Genomic DNA, 17,851 nt, shown 5'->3' on the forward strand with positions numbered 1-17,851 from the left:
ACTGCATCCTGAAAAACAGTGCTACACCCTATAAGATATCATCTTCAAAAAGATGCCCTCACTGAGACTTTAATACTTTTATACATTCCACTGTGACAGCAGCTTCTGGGGACAACAGGAGATTCCATCATCATATACTCATGGTCCATGATTCCATCACCAGAAAATGAGCATTATTCAACATGATGCTACATGTGATTTCATGTGATTAAATAAGAAGTTTTGTAAGCTCTTTAATAATGAGCTGTTAGAGGCACTGTGGGAAATGAATGTGAATCCATGATTAGATTAAAAATCAGTTGTAGCAAGGGTCAATGCTGCCTTTGCCATGGTAGAATAGTTCTGATGCGCTCAACTTTTTATGCAGTATTTTTTGTTGTTGTTGTTCTGTTTTCTGGTCTCCTTGAGGCATGTTACCATATATATAGCTGAGAATTTGTATTGATAATATGTTGGATGTTCAGTAGATGCAGTAGCTGGATCAGCCATGGTGAGGAAATGTCTGTATTGCTGAGTTCACAAAAAGACAAAGACTGACTCACTTCCCCTGCCACTATTCTATGCAATAACTTGCTCACTGACCTTCTGTCTTGATGATTTCTAGTGAGCACCGAGATGAGATGCAGAGATTCTCACACTTTGTATGATCCTTATAGACCTAAACACATGCCTCTCCCTCAGACAACTTTTCCTCTCATAGTCTAATCTTTCTCCTAAGCCTTTCACCAACAAGCTGAACCATTCACTGCTAATGCTGAGTTCCTGTATATCCTCATCTCAGACCACTGTGCTTTCATGACCGTGGTATAAAACAAGTGTGCTACTCAAGCTCTTCACACTGAGAGATTCCCCTCATGGCTGACCTTTCAGGCAATCAGTGAGCCAGACTCTCAATAATTAAATGTTGGAATGTTTTTCTTCCAGGATTTCCAGGCTTACTGTCACTTGATGAGCTTAGAGTCTGAGAAATGGTTCAGAACCTGAAATAGGCAAAGTATCATAAATATTTCATTAGGGTTACTGGGAACATCATTCTGCTTGCCAGTTTCTGATTTGCTTTGTTATATGTCAAACAATATTCTTATTGACTCAGAACATCAAGGTCTATTAGCTATACCGAAAGATCTCTGCATTTGAACCGCCCTGGATGGTTCCCCAACTCTAATACCCATCATTTTCTTCCTCATTTTTTCTAAGGATAGGAAGCTTCTCTAAGACAGCAGTTTTCTTCGATTCTTTGATTAACCCTGTCTTCTCTGTTTCTCTGAATCAAATTTGCTCTGAGAGAACTTCTGCAGCTATGCATGTAAAGAAAGTTTCTCTCATTGTTACATGCAAAGTATAGAGCTTTTTACTTGTAGAATGAGGCTTCACCTTGAGCAGTTGTACACATACTGACATTTTCTGAATCTGACACCTCTGGGCCATGTCCTTACTCTCCATTTTGGGTTTGTTTTGCTTCCATTGTCTTTCTTCCTTCATGGATATTGCCTTATCTTTACTGTTTGTCCCTATTCCTAAATTAGTGACTTGGAAGCCCTTCACCTCTGTATGTGTATGTTGTTGGTTATTTCTGAGCTCTGCTATCTCAGTACACATCATCCTCTTCAGTACACTCCTCCCTTATAGATTTGCACAATCTCAGCATATTTTGGTAGCCATTAAATATTTTTACAGGGGGATCCATCCAAGGTGGAAACTTAGGAAGATACTGAATGAACTTCTCCCATGGGCATACTGAATGTATAGCTACATATGGAACAATTCTCTCTGAAAAAGATCTGAAAACTAGCTGTACAGTTCCTTTACAACAAATGATAAAAGAGACATACTAAGATAGGTAAGAGGAGCAAAGAAGTGGTCTTGCCAAACACCCAGCTTGCAGTGCAGTGACCACATTATGGTGGGATCTCACAAATCCAGAGCTTCTCCTCGAGGAGCAAGGGGTTCATACCCTACATCAGGCACCCCAACCCTTAGGACCTGCACCAGAGGTATGAGCCCCCGCAATGTCTGGATTTGAAAACCAATGGGACTTAAGTCCAGGAGACCCAAAGGGCTATAGGGAACTGAGGTATTGCCCTTAAAGGGCTCACCTGCAGACTCACTCACCACAGGGTTCACCACAAAAGCAGCAATTTGAAAAGGCCCTAGGATACACATGAAGAAGATTTATGTGCTGCTCTTAAAGCAACTGCCAGAGGGCTAAGGGCCTGTTTGGAATCTCTCTCAGGGGACAGAGGTGCGGGCTGGCACCACTTCTGTGGTCCCCTCTACATTGCTAGTGTTGGTTGCCACATGCAGCCTTTCACTCTCCTGCTGCTTCGCTAAGCCCAGCAGAAGTTCCCCAGCCCTGCATTTTCCTGTGGCCTCACTAAAGCCAGTGTGCATGACAATCCATACAGGGAACACTTCTTAATCACCTGGCTCTGGTGGCTAGCAGGGAGGGGTTTGCATTCCTGGGTCCCACAGAAAAATAAAAATTGAAGAGACAGTTCTCAGAAGTCTACCACCTCCTGGGCACTACACAGACAGCAGTCAGAAACACAGCCCCACTTGTTCTGTGAAACGAGTCTCACCCAAGAGACAACTCTAGATCATCTGGAGCAGAGGACAGTAGGATTTAAGATTACAGTCCCACAGAGCTATGTATATTTGCATACTTTAAAAGCTTCTGCCTGAGGGTCTGGCTTCCAATCAGCCTGAAACTGACTGAGACTCCTCCCTTTGGAACACTGAGGAGTCTTGGCTCACCCTCAAACATTGAACCTATAACAGTAAATCATACTGCTTAGACAATCACAAATGTTTGAGAGACAACCAAGATCTAAGGCAAGGATGAACTATAAGGTTCATCTTCTACAAGGACATTCCTTCAGGACTAAGAGAGTTAGCTGTTTCACCTAATACATGGAAATAAATACAAGGGTGAAGCAAAATGAAGACACAAAAGAATATGTTCCAAATGTAATAACAAGATGAAACCTCAGGAAAAATAAACCTTAATGAAATTAAAGTAAGTAATTTACCTCATAAAGAGTTCAAAATAGTGGTCATAAACATGCTCATTGAACTTTGTTTTTTTTTTTTTTTTTTTTTTATAAATTTATTTATTTATTTATTTATTTTTGGCTGTGTTGGGTCTTCGTTTCTGTGCGAGGGCTTTCTCTAGTTGTGGCAAGCGGGGGCCACTCTTCATCGCGGTGCGCGGGCCTCTCACTATCGCGGCCTCTCTTGTTGCGGAGCACAGGCTCCAGACGCGCAGGCTCAGTAATTGTGGCTCACGGGCCCAGCCGCTCCGCGGCATGTGGGATCTTCCCAGACCAGGGCTCGAACCCGTGTCCCCTGCATTGGCAGGCAGATTCTCAACCACTGCGCCACCAGGGAAGCCCTGAACTTTGGAGGAGAATGGATGAACACAAAGAGAAATATAACAAAGAGATACAATGATATAAGATAGTACAAAACACAAGTCACAGAGCTGAGTAATACAATAACTGGACTAAAAAATACATCAAGGGGTTTCAATAGAAGACTAGATAAAGCAAAAAAGCATCCATGACCTGGAAGACAGGGCAGTAGATCCAAAGAGCAAAAATTTAAAATAATAATAATAATTGTAATAGTGAAGGTAGCTTAAGGGACCTATGGGACATTGTCAACTGGAACAACATTTATATTGTAGAGGCCCCAGAAGGCAAATAGAGAGAGAAAGGGGCAGAAAAATTAGTTATTGAAAACTTCCCTAACCTGGGGAAGCAAAGAGATATCTAATCCAGAGAGTTCAAAATAAGACAAACCCAAAGAGATTCACACCAAGACACACTATAATTAAAATGTCAAAAGAGAAAGAGAAAATCTTAAAAGCAACAAGAGAAAATCAACTTGTTTTGTATGAAGGAATCTCCATAAGACTATCAACAGATTTTTCAGCAGAAACTTTTCAGGCCAGAAGAGAGGGGCATGACATATTTGAAGTGCTGAAAGAAAAAAAATAAGTAAATAAAAAATTACAACCAAGAATACAACCTAGCAAGAGTTCAATTCATTCAGAACTGAAGGAGACAAAGAGTTTCCCAAACAAGCAAAAAGTAAAGGAGCTCATCACTGCTAAACTGGCCTTACAAGAAATGTCAAAGTGTCTTCTTTAAGCTGAAAAGAAAGGGCACTGATTAGTAACAAGAAAGCACATAAAAATAAAAACCTCACTGGTAGAGGTAAACATATAGTAAAGATAGTAGATTAACCACTTATAGAGCTAGTATGAATGTTAAAAAAAGTAGAAAAAATAACTATATCTACAATAACTAGTCAAGTAATACACAAATAAAAAGATGTAAAATGTGACTTTAAGCATAAAATGTGAGGATTAGTAAAAACATAGAGTTTTAGAATGTGTTTAAACTTAATTTGCTATCAACTTAAAATAGGCAGTTATATATATATGTGTGTGTGTATATATATATATATATATATATATATATATATATATATATATATACATATATATATATATGTACATATGCTGTTATATGTGGGCCTCACGTTCCACAAAGCAAAACCCTATCATAGATACACAAAAGATAATTACAAAGGAATCTCAGCATAACACTAATGAATCTTAAGAAAGAAGAATGCAGCTGCAGGCATCATGTTCCCTGATTTCAAACTATACTACAAAGCTATAGCAATCAACACAGTAGGTACTGGCATAAAAATTTAATCAATGGAATACAACTGAAAACCCAGAAGTAAACCAATGCATGTATTGTCAATTATTTAATGACAAAGGAGCCAAAAATACATTTGAGAAAGGACAGTCTTTTCAATATGGTGCTGGAAAAACTGGACAGCTACATGCATGCAAATAATAAACCTGGACCAGTACCATACAACATACACAAAAATTAACACAAAATGGGTTAAAGACTTGAATGTAAGACCTGAAACCATAAACTCCTAAAAGAAAACAAACGATAAGCTCATTGCATCATTCTTGGCAGTATTTTTTTGGATCTGACTCCAAAAGCAATGGCAAAAAAGCAAAAATAAACAAGTTGGACCCATCAAACTAAGAAGCTTCTGCACAAAAAAAGAAATGATCAACAAAATGACAAAGCAACCTGAAGAATGAGAGAAAGTCTTTGCAAGTCATACAACTGATAAGAGGTTAATATCCAAAATATATATTTAAAAATCTAATTAAAAAGTGGGCAGAGGATCAGAATAGACATTTTTCCAAAGAAGACAAACAGATGGCCAACAGGTCCATGAAACAATGATCAAGATCACTGATCATCAAGGAAATGCAAGTCAAAACCACAGCGAAATATCACCTCACACTTATCAGAATGGCTATTATCAAAAAGACAAGAAATAATCTGTTGGTGAGGATGTGGAGAAAAGGAAACCATTGTGCACTGTTGATAGGAAGGTAGATTGGTGCAGCCACTATGGCAAACAGTATGAAGGCTCCTCACAAAAGAAAATTCAAAAAGAACTACCATAAGATCCAGCAATTCTTCTTCTAGGTATTTATCCAAAACAACAAAAACAAGGACAACAGCACTACTTTGAAATGATATATTCATTGAAGAATTATTTAAAATTATTTAAAATAGCCAAGATATGGAAAGCACCTAAATGTTCACAGATGAATGAATGGAGAAAGAAGATGTGATATGTATGTATGTATGTATGTATATAATGAAATACTACTCAGCCATAAAAAATAATGAAAACTTGCCATTTGAGAAAACATGCATGGAATGGATGGACCTTGAGGGTGTTATGCTAAATGAAATAAGTCAGACGGAAGAAAACATTGTGTGATTTCACTTATGGAATCTAAAAAAAAAAAAAATGGACTCAAAAAAAAAAATCAACAAACAAAACAAAACTCATAGATACAAAGAAGAGATTAGTGGTTTCCAGAAGGGAGTGGATTTGGGGGATGGGTGAAATGGGGGATGGGTGAAATGATGAACAGCATCAATACATACAAACTTCCAGTTATAAAATAAATAAATAAAGGTGATGTACAGCATGGTGGCTACAGTCAATATGGTATTACATATTTGAAAGTTGTTAGGAGAGTAGATCTTAAAATTTCTCATCACAGGAAAAGGACAAAAAAAAATGTAACTTGTATGGTGATGGGTGGCAACTAGACTTAGAGTGGGGATCATTTTGCAGTGCATACAAATATTGAATCGTCATGTTGTACACCTGAAAGGAATATAATATTAAATGGCAATTATACCTTAATTAAAAACAAGCAAACAAACAAACTAGGAAACAAGCTGCTATCCGTTGGGCAGGAGATGCAAAGGGAGAGGTTAAGGTTATTAAAACCTGGAGTTTTGGAGCTCAATCAATCGTCTGAGGAATGGGCTTGCTGCCAGCTGGTATTCATACTTAAGGGGGTGTCTCCCAGATCTCTGAGATGGCTTCTCTGCCCTGCTTCTTGGTGGCTCCTCTAAAGGCCAGAGGAAGAAAAGAAGCTAGCAGAGCCTTGTCTGGGACTTCTAACAAGTGGGTACTGTGCCTGGGACTTCTAACAAGTGGGTACTGTGTGGTTGGTCTGGTACCCTAGGAGCTCACAGGACAGCTTCTGGCTCCAGACTGTCAAGAAATAGGTGCTGGTCAGCCAGTGCTTATTCCTCTAAAGGACAGGATGAGACTGGTTCTGCTAGCATAGAAATAAAATCTACAAACTAGGTGTCAGGGGTTATGTTGTTTTATTCCAGTAATAATGAATACATCCTTAACAGTCACTGAGCTTAGAGTTACCATCTGATGAACTGTACAATAATCCATAGTAATTTCCTAAAATAGATTCACCTTTTTTGATAGCCCAAGAGATACATGCATATTTCAAGTTTATGGTAGCACTAATACATGTGATTCCCCCAGGGATGAAGTATTCATTTTCATTTACTGTCCTAGTAGGAAATAGAAGTTCCTGAGCTTCTCAGTATGAGTTTCCTACCATTTTCTGAGTACGTCAAGTCCAAATATCTATTAAGGATCTGGGAAATAGCCACACAGTAGATTTACAGCTCTACATGGACCACTGTGGTTTGAACTCGGGTCAAAACACTGCTTATCACCTCATCACCATAAGCCCACACTTTAACTGATGGACCACAGTGGTGTTTGGGGTCACAAGGTATTAGTATCAACTTAGAGTCAGTATGTACAGATAACTAAGACCATCTGCATTCACATGGCTTAATTATCAGGATTCAAAATTAAAGCCCCTGCATCAATGAGACTTTGATATTTATTCTAAGGAATTCTTGCCCAGGTGGAGAAGATTGTAAATCAGAACATAATTTCACTGTTAGTTTTATCTGTGCAATAGATTGTTCAATCTGTTCTCTTTTCAGGACAACTCAGGTGCTTTCAGACAATTGTTTCTCATCAAGACTCTTCCACAACTCACACTCACAGTGACCACCAAACTTGCTGTATCATGAATTTTGACCATTTCCAGTCATATCCCTGCATTATCAGAGCCACTTCAAACTACTCAAATACAGAACCTCAAACGATACACACCTATCCTTGATCTTCCCATTCTGAAACACGAAGATTCTGTCAAGACAGTGTTTAAGTTTACTACTTAAGTAATAAATTTGCCTTTGTTTGATCTCAAACTATATATATATATATATATATATATATATATATATATATATATATATGCTGTTTTTACATTGTATATCTCTTCTACTTTTGCTGAAAATGTTTGTAGAGTCCTTCATCTGTTACCCCCACCTTCCACCCCATTCACCTGGTTGCTTTGGTGACGCCCTGGAAAAGAATAGGAAAAATATGATCTTGCATCACTCTGCTTGTATGAGAATCTGCAGATTAGGACCATTCAAAAGAAAGGACCAGAACTCCTTGCCTGGCAAATCAGCTTTAATAAATAGAATTCAAATTTGAAACTCTATGTGTGAACAAATTAGTAATTTATATGTATTAATAACTAACTCAAATAGTAGACAAGGAGCCTTGTACTTTATGTATGTTCGTATGTCTTATTTAGTAATAATAATATAGGCATTATGGCTTTAATATTTTTTTTATTTATCATGATATTGCAGCTCATAGAAAATCAGTTGACCAGCTTTATCTAATACTAATTTACACAGACAGATCTTGAGTCCATATCCAACTGGTTCCAAATGCATACCTATTTTTTTCTCCTTCCTTTTGCTTCTTCTACTACATGATGGTGAGAGTAACACATGAAAGTGCTTGAAGTCTTACGGACAAAGAAAAGGTGAAGGTTGTTTATACTTCAGAGAAGGACATTCTCCTGCTCGGAAAAGCTCTCCTTCAGACCAAACCCATTAACATGCATGCTCCAGATAGTTGGATATTTAGTATCAAAATTTATTTCTGATTTATATTTGATTTGAAAGCCCACAAAAATTCCACATGCTTAGATTAAACCATAAAGTACAGCATACTAATGACAAAAATAGGTGTCGAAAGTTTAATATTAAACCATAATTCAGTTCAACATTTAGATAATACAATATTTTTTTCTATTTCTTAAGCAACCCAGAAGTAGAAATACCAGTTTGGTGTCCACCAGTATAATAGGGAGATAACCTAGTTAAAGAAGTGCTGTTGCATGTGAAATCTATATATCATTGTTAAATACCAGCATTGTGTATATCATGAATTTCCTGGTACTTCAAAAAATATGTCTGGGCTCTTTATTAAGGAGGATGTAGTTTGCCATGAGTATATTTTTTGAAATCATATTCTGAACTAAAATTAGCTGACTATTCCAGTTTAGGTTTTCAAAAATGTTACTCTTTGCCTTACCCTGGTACATACATTATCACTCAACACAATAGGTTTTATTTTTTTTTCCCTCTTTCTTTTGCCTATAAAATGTTAAACTCCAAAGCTGTTATCAGTCATGTTTTCACTGTCGGTACTTTTTCATTCCTAAGCTTCCAAACGCTATCAGAGTCCATCAGAACTGAGGTATGATTAAATTAAAGAACATTTTACTCATTCAATATCCATGATCTATTAATTCCTGTTCTCTCTAATCTCTCTACCTCATTTGGAGGATTACAGACAGTCGATTTAAGCATGACATGGCTTTTTAGTTACTGGATTGGAAATCAGGCTTACATAAAAGAGACTCTTCTTTCTTTTGTGGAAAGGTGAAACTACAACTGATAATTCAAAAACAGGTACTTGCAACATTATTGGATTAGCAAACCAAGTAGATTGAAAAGAAACTGAAACAATTTAAACTAGATTGTTTGAATAAGTATATGTGGGGAATGGCAAGACAGACAGATAAATAAAAAAAGATAATTAAACCCAAATACAAAAATAGGAAGAAAGAGACAGATAAAAGGCAGAGGCGAAGACTGACAGATAAAGAAAGAAAATGACAGAGAAAAGAGAGTTGTTGAAATCGTTCCTCTGACATGTCTTCATTATTTAAACATTAAAACATTTCCAAAGTGATTTCATTACTTTCTCCCCAGTTTCTCCAAATCTTTACCAACCCCCTCTTCTGCAAGCATCAGTTTGTTTTCTGCAACACTGCCCCTCTCACCACCCATGATCTTTCTCAGATGGAGTTATTAGCCTAATTTCAGCTTTTCTTCTCCCAGCAGTACTGCCCTCTGCTCTTCCCCAGTCCCAGTGAGGGGACTTCTTCTGTGGGGTCTATACCCTGTACCTAATGTAGAACAGGGATCCACATAAGAGTTGGCACTGGAGGAAGTGTCAAATTTTGGAGGCAACAACTTGCACCAATCAGGCTGATATTTGTCTTGCTTGGGAAAGGATTCTTCTGTGAACTAAAGTCATCCTCCTTGAGACAGGATTTCAATAAGCTATAATAATGGGGATTGGGAGAAATGGGGAAAGACACAGTGTAAAAGTGGAGCAAAGACTCATGGAGTATCAAGTTGCCTTCGATTGGTAAGACCAAGGAATGAAATCAGGGCTGAAAATGGGCATTTAAACAAATAGGAATTGTCTCGGCATTAGAGGAGAGTTGGGAAAAGGGTGAAGTTGGAGGGGTGAAGACAAAGAATAAGGGGAAGACACACAGGATGCAAAGAATCATGGTGAAAGCAGCCTGGTTAAATCAGATTTTGGGGTGTGTCTGCTTAATTAAGGACAAAGGTTCTCAACAGCTACATCTTCCCTACCCACCCCGACAACCTCAATATCCCTGTTGAAGTTAGAAGGCTTAAGCTAGGAGAGGCCTAGCAGATGTTTTCTCCTACTGTTATGCTCTGCAAGTGCATGGTTTGTAGGTAAGGGTAGATTGGCAACTGAGGATCATTGCCAAGTCATTCCCCTGGCAGAAATAAGAAAGGTCACAGGCCCTGTCTCTGGAAATGCCTAACATCTTTTTATGGTAATAAGGTGTTTGGTCTACAGCCATGACTCATAGCTCATTTGGGATTCTCTAGCTGCCGGGCCCCACAAAGGTAAGACTTTGAAAGGGTTTAATAGTGGAATGCCTCAGTCCCTGTGACTTGTACACACCAATTTGAAGAGGCTGAAAATAAATTCACAAAGACTGGAAGTTGGTAAGCATTTCAAGCCTGTGAAACTTCTATGGCCAGAGCTCTAAGGAAAGCATGATATTAACCTGTCTATGTAATGCAAGGAGTCATGAATATTTTACAAACCGGTGTTACTGTATAAATAAATGTTTATTGAATGCAATTGAAAAAGTGGTAATAAATGTAAAGGAGAAGGTAATGTTTGCAGAGTTCTAAACTGGCTCCTATGAATTAAACAAAACCTCTTTCGCTCAGCGGGGCAGGGCATCAGCAGAATCAGAAGACACTGTTAAATAGGTTAAACAGAAGACTGACTCTACGGTATATGTTCTTCTCTTATGGAATTAAAGTTACCTGTGAGAAAGCATTTGTTCCTACCCTAGGCTCTCACAAATGCCAAGAGTTCGGGCAGGAGTGAACACGCCAGGCCACCTTCACACTGCCGCTCTCCTAATTCCTTCCAACATTTGTAAATGAAGTCTGGATAAAGGGCATTTTACAAACAAGTATTGATGTGGGAGAAAGAAGTGGGTCACTGAGACAATCAATGCACGGTGACAGTCAGAGGACCCTGGACATGAGACGGATGTTTTCTCTGATACAGTTCTTGGTGACACCTGCATTTGATATTGCCTAAGAATGCTCCATAAACTCATGCACTTTGAGAATCAGGTAGCACTTTAATCTCTTCCTACATCTGCTCTGCAGGATCATTCCCAGTATCTCAGGGATAGGGAGCTCGATGAAAAGAAATATCCTCCTTCAAACATAAGAATGTAAGAGTGGCTAGGCTAACTCATGGAGAGGTTAAATCAATGAACAGAACTGCTTGAGAGAGACCTACATTTCCAACAAAATCTCTCACATGGATGGGCGTCTTCTTGTTCTCCAGACTCTTTTTTTCTCGCTGAGTGTTGTGAAGAGGAGGTCTCTCAGGCTTTTATTTCTTTCTAGCATTTCACATCTTTCAATATGGGTCTAATGCTCAGAAATGCTCAGTTGCTGTTCTCAGGTGTCTTAGAGAATAGTTTGAAGTACATTTTGAACTCATATTGACCTAAACCATTTGAAAGGATTTCTGACAGGTTTAGAGCATGCCAGGTGGACAGAGTGATGACTGATGCCTTTCTACTGCCTGGGATATGGAAGAGGTAGAGCCTGCAAAATAAGGAGATCTGAGCTTGAATCATTATTCAGTGCTCCTTTTTAGCTACGTGATACGGGACAAACTATCTTATCACACAGCATCAATTTACTGACTTGCAAAGTGCATAATTATTCATGTCATTATTAATATTGTTAAATTTAAAAATAGAAGTGAAACATCTCTTGGACTCTCACCTTCTAGACAATGAGCAATAGCTGTAACCATCACCATGCCACTTTCCCCTTAACTCCTCTGTCTCTTTCTTCACCTTCCTTCTTCCGTGACTTCTAATAGATCTAACCCAAGACAGATAGACTCCAAATTAAAAAAATGCATGGACAGAGAGAAAAGTATCATCTACCTAGGTACTGTTGCGTAAGAACAAGTATAAAATACAATAATTTAACAAGATTATATAATACACCCAGGAAACCTAACTTCATTTTTTTGCTTTTTTTCTCTCAATAAGGTTTGTCTCAATATATTTTTAAAATTTTTTCTTCATCAAACTTCCCATTTTCGAGGCAAGTGCTTTTGAGTGAAGATCCTTTATTTCTAGTCAAATTTCCACAACACTCAGAAATATGTTTTCCTAGTTTTGTTTTTTACATATTTATATATTATTGTATATTTCTAGTTATGTGAAATTTTTATCACTAAAAGGTAAAAAAAATTATCGTAAGAAATTACACGATGTCCTTCTCAAGAGATATGGCCAAGACAATGGAGTACGAAGACACTGAGCTCACCTCCCCCCATGGACACACCGAAAATACAACTGACAGAGCAATTATGTATGAGAACGACCCAGAGACTAGCAGAAAAGACTTTCCACCACTAAAGATATAAAGAACGAACCACAATGAGACATGTACAATGAATGGAGACACAGTATAGTGAAGACCCACACCCCCAGGTAGGCAACACACAGACAGGAGAGAAATCACAATTTCAGAGGCTCTCTTCCAGGAGCAAGGCGTCTGAGCCCCACATCAGGCTCCCCAGGCAGGGGCCCCTGCGCCAGCAAGATGAGCCTCCAGAATGTAAGGCTTTGAAGGCCAGCAGAGATTGCCTAATGGAGAGCTAGAGGGCTGTAGGAAACTAAGACTACAGTCTTAAAGGGTCTACACAAAGTGTCACACATGTTGAGTCTCAGAACGACACAGTAGTTTGAAAGCAGTTTGGGTCAGATCCACTTTCTGATCTTGGAGAGCATCCGGGGAGGCAGGAGGTAGCTGGAACATCTTATGGGGTCATAAATGCTGGTGACAGCCATTTTTGGAAGCAGATAACAGCACAAGGACATTGGTGCTCACAAGTGCCATTTTGGAGTTATCCCTCTAGCCTATTAATTCTGGGGGCTTATCAATCCACCAGCAGGCCAGTACCAACCCTGGCCCCACTAGGCCCACAGCCAGCTGCCCCAGGAAATGGCTCCACCCACCAGAAAGCTAGCACAAACCTCTGGACTGCCTAGAGATAAATCTAACCAAGGAAGTAAAAGACCTGTACTTGCAAAACTATATGATATTGATAAAAGACAATGAAGAAATGGTCCCCCTAAAGATGTCTACATCCTAATTTCCAGAACCTGTGAAGATGTCAGATACATTGCAAAGGAGAATTAAGGTTTCTAATCATTTGACTTTCAGACAGGGAGAGTCTCCTTTGTTATGCAGGTTGTCACAATACAATCAACAGAGCCTTTATAAGTGGAAGAGAGAATCGGAGGGAGAATCAGATATATGGCAGCATGGAAAGGACTTACGGATGATGCTGGTTTGAAGATGGAAGGATGGGGCCAGGAGCCAGGTTATGCAGGTGGCCTCCACTTGCTGCAGAGAATAATGAACAAATTATTTGATAGATCCTCCGTCAAGAAATGCACACTTACCCACTGAGATCTATGTCAGACTTCCCGTCTACAGAACTGGAAGAAAGTAACTCCGTGTGGTTTTAAGCCACCAATTTGTGGTAATTTGTTACAGCAGCAGTAGAAAACTAATACAGAATACACAGTATAATCAGGAGGTACAGAAAATATACAACTATAATGACTTCACAAAATGACATGGCAGACTGAGATATCCTAGTACTTGAGGGAAGTACTTCAAAAGAAGCCTGTGCTCTCTTTCATAGAACAGTTGCAACAAACGATAAAAGGAACATTTATATAGTCATGATTGGAATAAATTTCTATCATATTAAGAAGATATAAATAGAATTATATTTCATGATAATTATAACTTACATTTATATTCATATATATTTATGTTTATAGTGATCTTAGTCCAATGTAAATAGAATAGATATTACAATTATTTAGTATAATATTTAGTTTTAATATATTTGAATATTTGTCATTAAAATAAGTATAATGATAATATGCAATGAAATACATATTCTATTATAAATATACAAGTATATGTATATGTTATATAAATAATAAATACCTATAACATTTTATTTATAGTATTCACATACGGTATACAAATTTATAAATAAGATGCTTATAATTATTTTATACAATAGCCAAATTTGCAGAGACCGCATAGTCTAATGAGAGAAATAAAACTATCACTGTCAAGTAAACATCTCATTATAGTAAAAATAAGTAGGATAATTTTTTTTTTTTCTGCTGGATATATTTCCAGAATACTTTAGTTTATTTTAAAAAAAAACATAGTCTTCACACTATAAGATACTTAGAGAAGATTTAGTAACTGTCATCAATTTAATACTATTAGGAAAATTGTTTTATACTTTTCATTTGCAGACTACCACAAATTTCTATGTACCTCACTTTTTAACCTAACACCTTGTATTCAGGAAATAAACCTATGAAACCAGAATACACAGAATGTTTCAATTTCATGGTGCGATTCTAAGATAATAAACGTTCCTAGTGTCTTCCAAGTGTTCAATGCAAAGTAAAGAGAAAAATCTAGAGACATTTCTGGCTAACAAAATTATAATAGAAATCATTGTAATAAGAGTAAATGTAGAGAGTAAATCCATGAGGCTTGATAGCTGTGAATTTAATTACTGGATATATCTTCATGGAATTCAGATAAGTAATCATTTAAAATTTTTCGTCAATATTTACATATCCAAAAATGTATATTTCTTGGATTTTTTAATTTATAATTTTTATAATTGAATATATTAAGGTAAGATGTGTACATTTGGGGAGGAAAAAAAAGTTTGTATGGCTAAGCCATATGTATCAGGTTGCTAAAAGTTTTCTCAGAATTTGCTTTAACATAGTATTTATCGTTGTGTAAATTGAATGCTCAATGTAGACAATCTCAAAACATAGAAAGGGCACCAAAAGAAAATGGAAATTACTATAATTTTGAAATACTGAAAAATATTCAAACTCAATATTTTGATGTTTATTTTATATTTCTAAAGAGTTCATACTGATCCTACTACATCTTAATTAATCATACATTTTTAGACATTCAGGCTATTCTCTTTAAAAGAAAAAAATATTGCAAAATATTGACAGTGAATTTCAAACTCTTTCTAGCAGAAATATTTGTACATGTCCATATACTTGTAAATTCAACACTTATATATTGTTATTAATTTCTCTAAATGTTGTTTTGTTTTGTTAAATTTCTGCTCATATCCCTCATCCATTTTTCTATTGAGATTTTTCATGCTTTTGGTTTGTTAGAAATTTTAATGATTTTTTATGTTTATGGATGTTGTGAGTGTTTTCTGAAGTATTAAATATACATGGATTTTGGGTGTTTTAAAACATATAATTTAATATCCTTATGTACACTTAAGTAAAAATAATAACTATGCTTTTTTGTGTTTTGCATTTGTTATTTGCATTTATTCTTTTAATTAGTTTATTTAATAAAACATTTATTTACAGTTGTGTATATTTTTTCGTGTGTATGTATGTAGAGAGAGAAAAAGACAAAGAAAGAGAGAGACAGAAAGGTAGAGAGAAAGACACAGAGAGAGAGAGACTTTACATGAAGCCAAACCTGGTGAATAAGGCAAATCCTGCCATCCAGGTACTTATGCTTTATTTCTGGGTTATTTTTATTTATTTATTTTTTAACATCTTTATTGGAGTATAATTGCTTTATAATGATGTGTTAGTTTCTACTTTATAACAAAGTGAATCAGTTATACATATACATATGTTCCCATATCTCTTCCCTCTTGCATCTCCCTCCCTCCCACCCTCCCTATCTCACCCCTCTAGGTGGTCACAAAGCACAGAACTGATCTCCCTGTGCTATGTGGTTGCTTCCCACTAGCTATCTATTTTACGTTTGGTAGTGTATATATGTCCATGCCACTCTCTCACTTTGTCACATCTTACATGTCCATGCCACTCTCTCATTTTGTCACCTCTTACCCTTCCCCCTCCCCATATCCTCAAGTCCATTCTCTAGTAGGTCGGTGTCTTTGTTCCTGTCTTGCCACTAGGTTCTTCATGACCTTTTTTTTTTTTTTCCCTTTGATTCCATATATATGTGTTAGCATAGTGTATTTGTTTTTCTCTTTCTGACTTACTTCACTCTGTATGACAGACTCTAACTCCATCCACCTCACTACAAATAACTCAGTTTCATTTCTTTTTATGGCTGAGTAATATTCCATTGTATATATGTGCCACATCTTCTTTATCCATTCATCTGATGATGGACACTTAGGTTGCTTCCATGTCCTGGCTACTGTAAATAGTGCTGCAGTGAACATTGGGGTGCATATATCTTTCTGAATTATGGTTTTCTCTGGGTATATGCCCAGTAGTGGGATTGCTGGGTCATATGGTAGTTCTATTTTTAGTTTTTTAAGGAACCTCCATACAGCTCTCCATAGTGGCTGTATCAATTTACATTCCCACCAACAGTGCAAGAGTGATCCCTTTTCTCCACACCCTCTCCAGCATTTATTGTTTCTAGATTTTTTGATGAAGGCCATTCTGACCGGTGTGAGATGAAATCTCATTGTAGTTTTGATTTGCATTTCTCTAATGATTACTGATGTTGAGCATTCTTTCATGTGTTTGTTGGCAATCTGTATATCTTCTTTGGAGAAATGTCTATTTAGGTCTTCTGCCCATTTTTGGATTGGGTTGTTTGTTTTTTTTGCTATTCAGCTGCATAAGCTGCTTGTAAATTTTGGAGATTAATCCTTTGTCAGTTGCTTCATTTGCAAATATTTTCTCCCATTCTGAAGGTTGTCTTTTGGTCTTGTTTATGGTTTCCTTTGCTGTGCAAAAGCTTTTAAGTTTCATTAGGTTCCATTTGTTTATTTTTGTTTTTATTTCCATTTCTCTAGGAGCTGGGTCAAAAAGGATCTTGCTGTGATTTATGTCATACAGTGTTCTGCCTATGTTTTCCTCTAAGAGTTTGATAGTGTTTGGCCTTACATTTAGGTCTTTAATCCATTTTGAGTTTATTTTTGTGTATGGTGTTAGGGAGTGCTCTAATTTCATACTTTTACATGTACCTGTCCAGTTTTCCCAGCACCAATTGTTGAAGAGGCTGTATTTTCTCCACTGTATATGCTTGCCTCCTTTATCAAAGATAAGGTGACCATATGTGTGTGGGTTTATCTCTGGGCTTTCTATCCTGTTCCATTGATCTATGTCTCTGTTTTTGTGCCAGTACCATACTGTCTTGATTACTGTAGCTTTGTAGTATAGTCTGAAGTCAGGGAGCCTGATTCCACCAGCTCCATTTTTCATTCTCAACATTGCTTTGGCTATTCAGGGTCTTTTGTGTTTCCATACAAATTGTGAAATTTTTTGTTAGTTCTGTGAAAAATGCCAATGGTAGTTTGATAGGGATTGCATTGAATCTGTAGATTGCTTTGGGTAGCAGAGTCATTTTCACAATGTTGATTCTTCCAATCCAAGAACATGGTATATCTCTCCATCTATTTGTATCATCTTTAATTTCTTTCATCAGTGTCTTATGATTTTCTGCATACAGGTCTTTTTTCTCCTTAGGTAGGTTTATTCCTAGGTATGTTATTTTTTTTGTGGCAGTGGTACACGGGAGTGTTTCCTTAATTTCTCTTTCAGATTTTTCATCATAAGTGTATAGGAATGCAAGAGATTTCTGTGCATTAATTTTGTATCCTCCTACTTTACCAAATT

Source organism: Balaenoptera ricei, chromosome 9 (genome assembly GCF_028023285.1).
Source record: "Balaenoptera ricei isolate mBalRic1 chromosome 9, mBalRic1.hap2, whole genome shotgun sequence".
NCBI classification, from domain to species: Eukaryota; Metazoa; Chordata; class Mammalia; order Artiodactyla; family Balaenopteridae; genus Balaenoptera; species Balaenoptera ricei.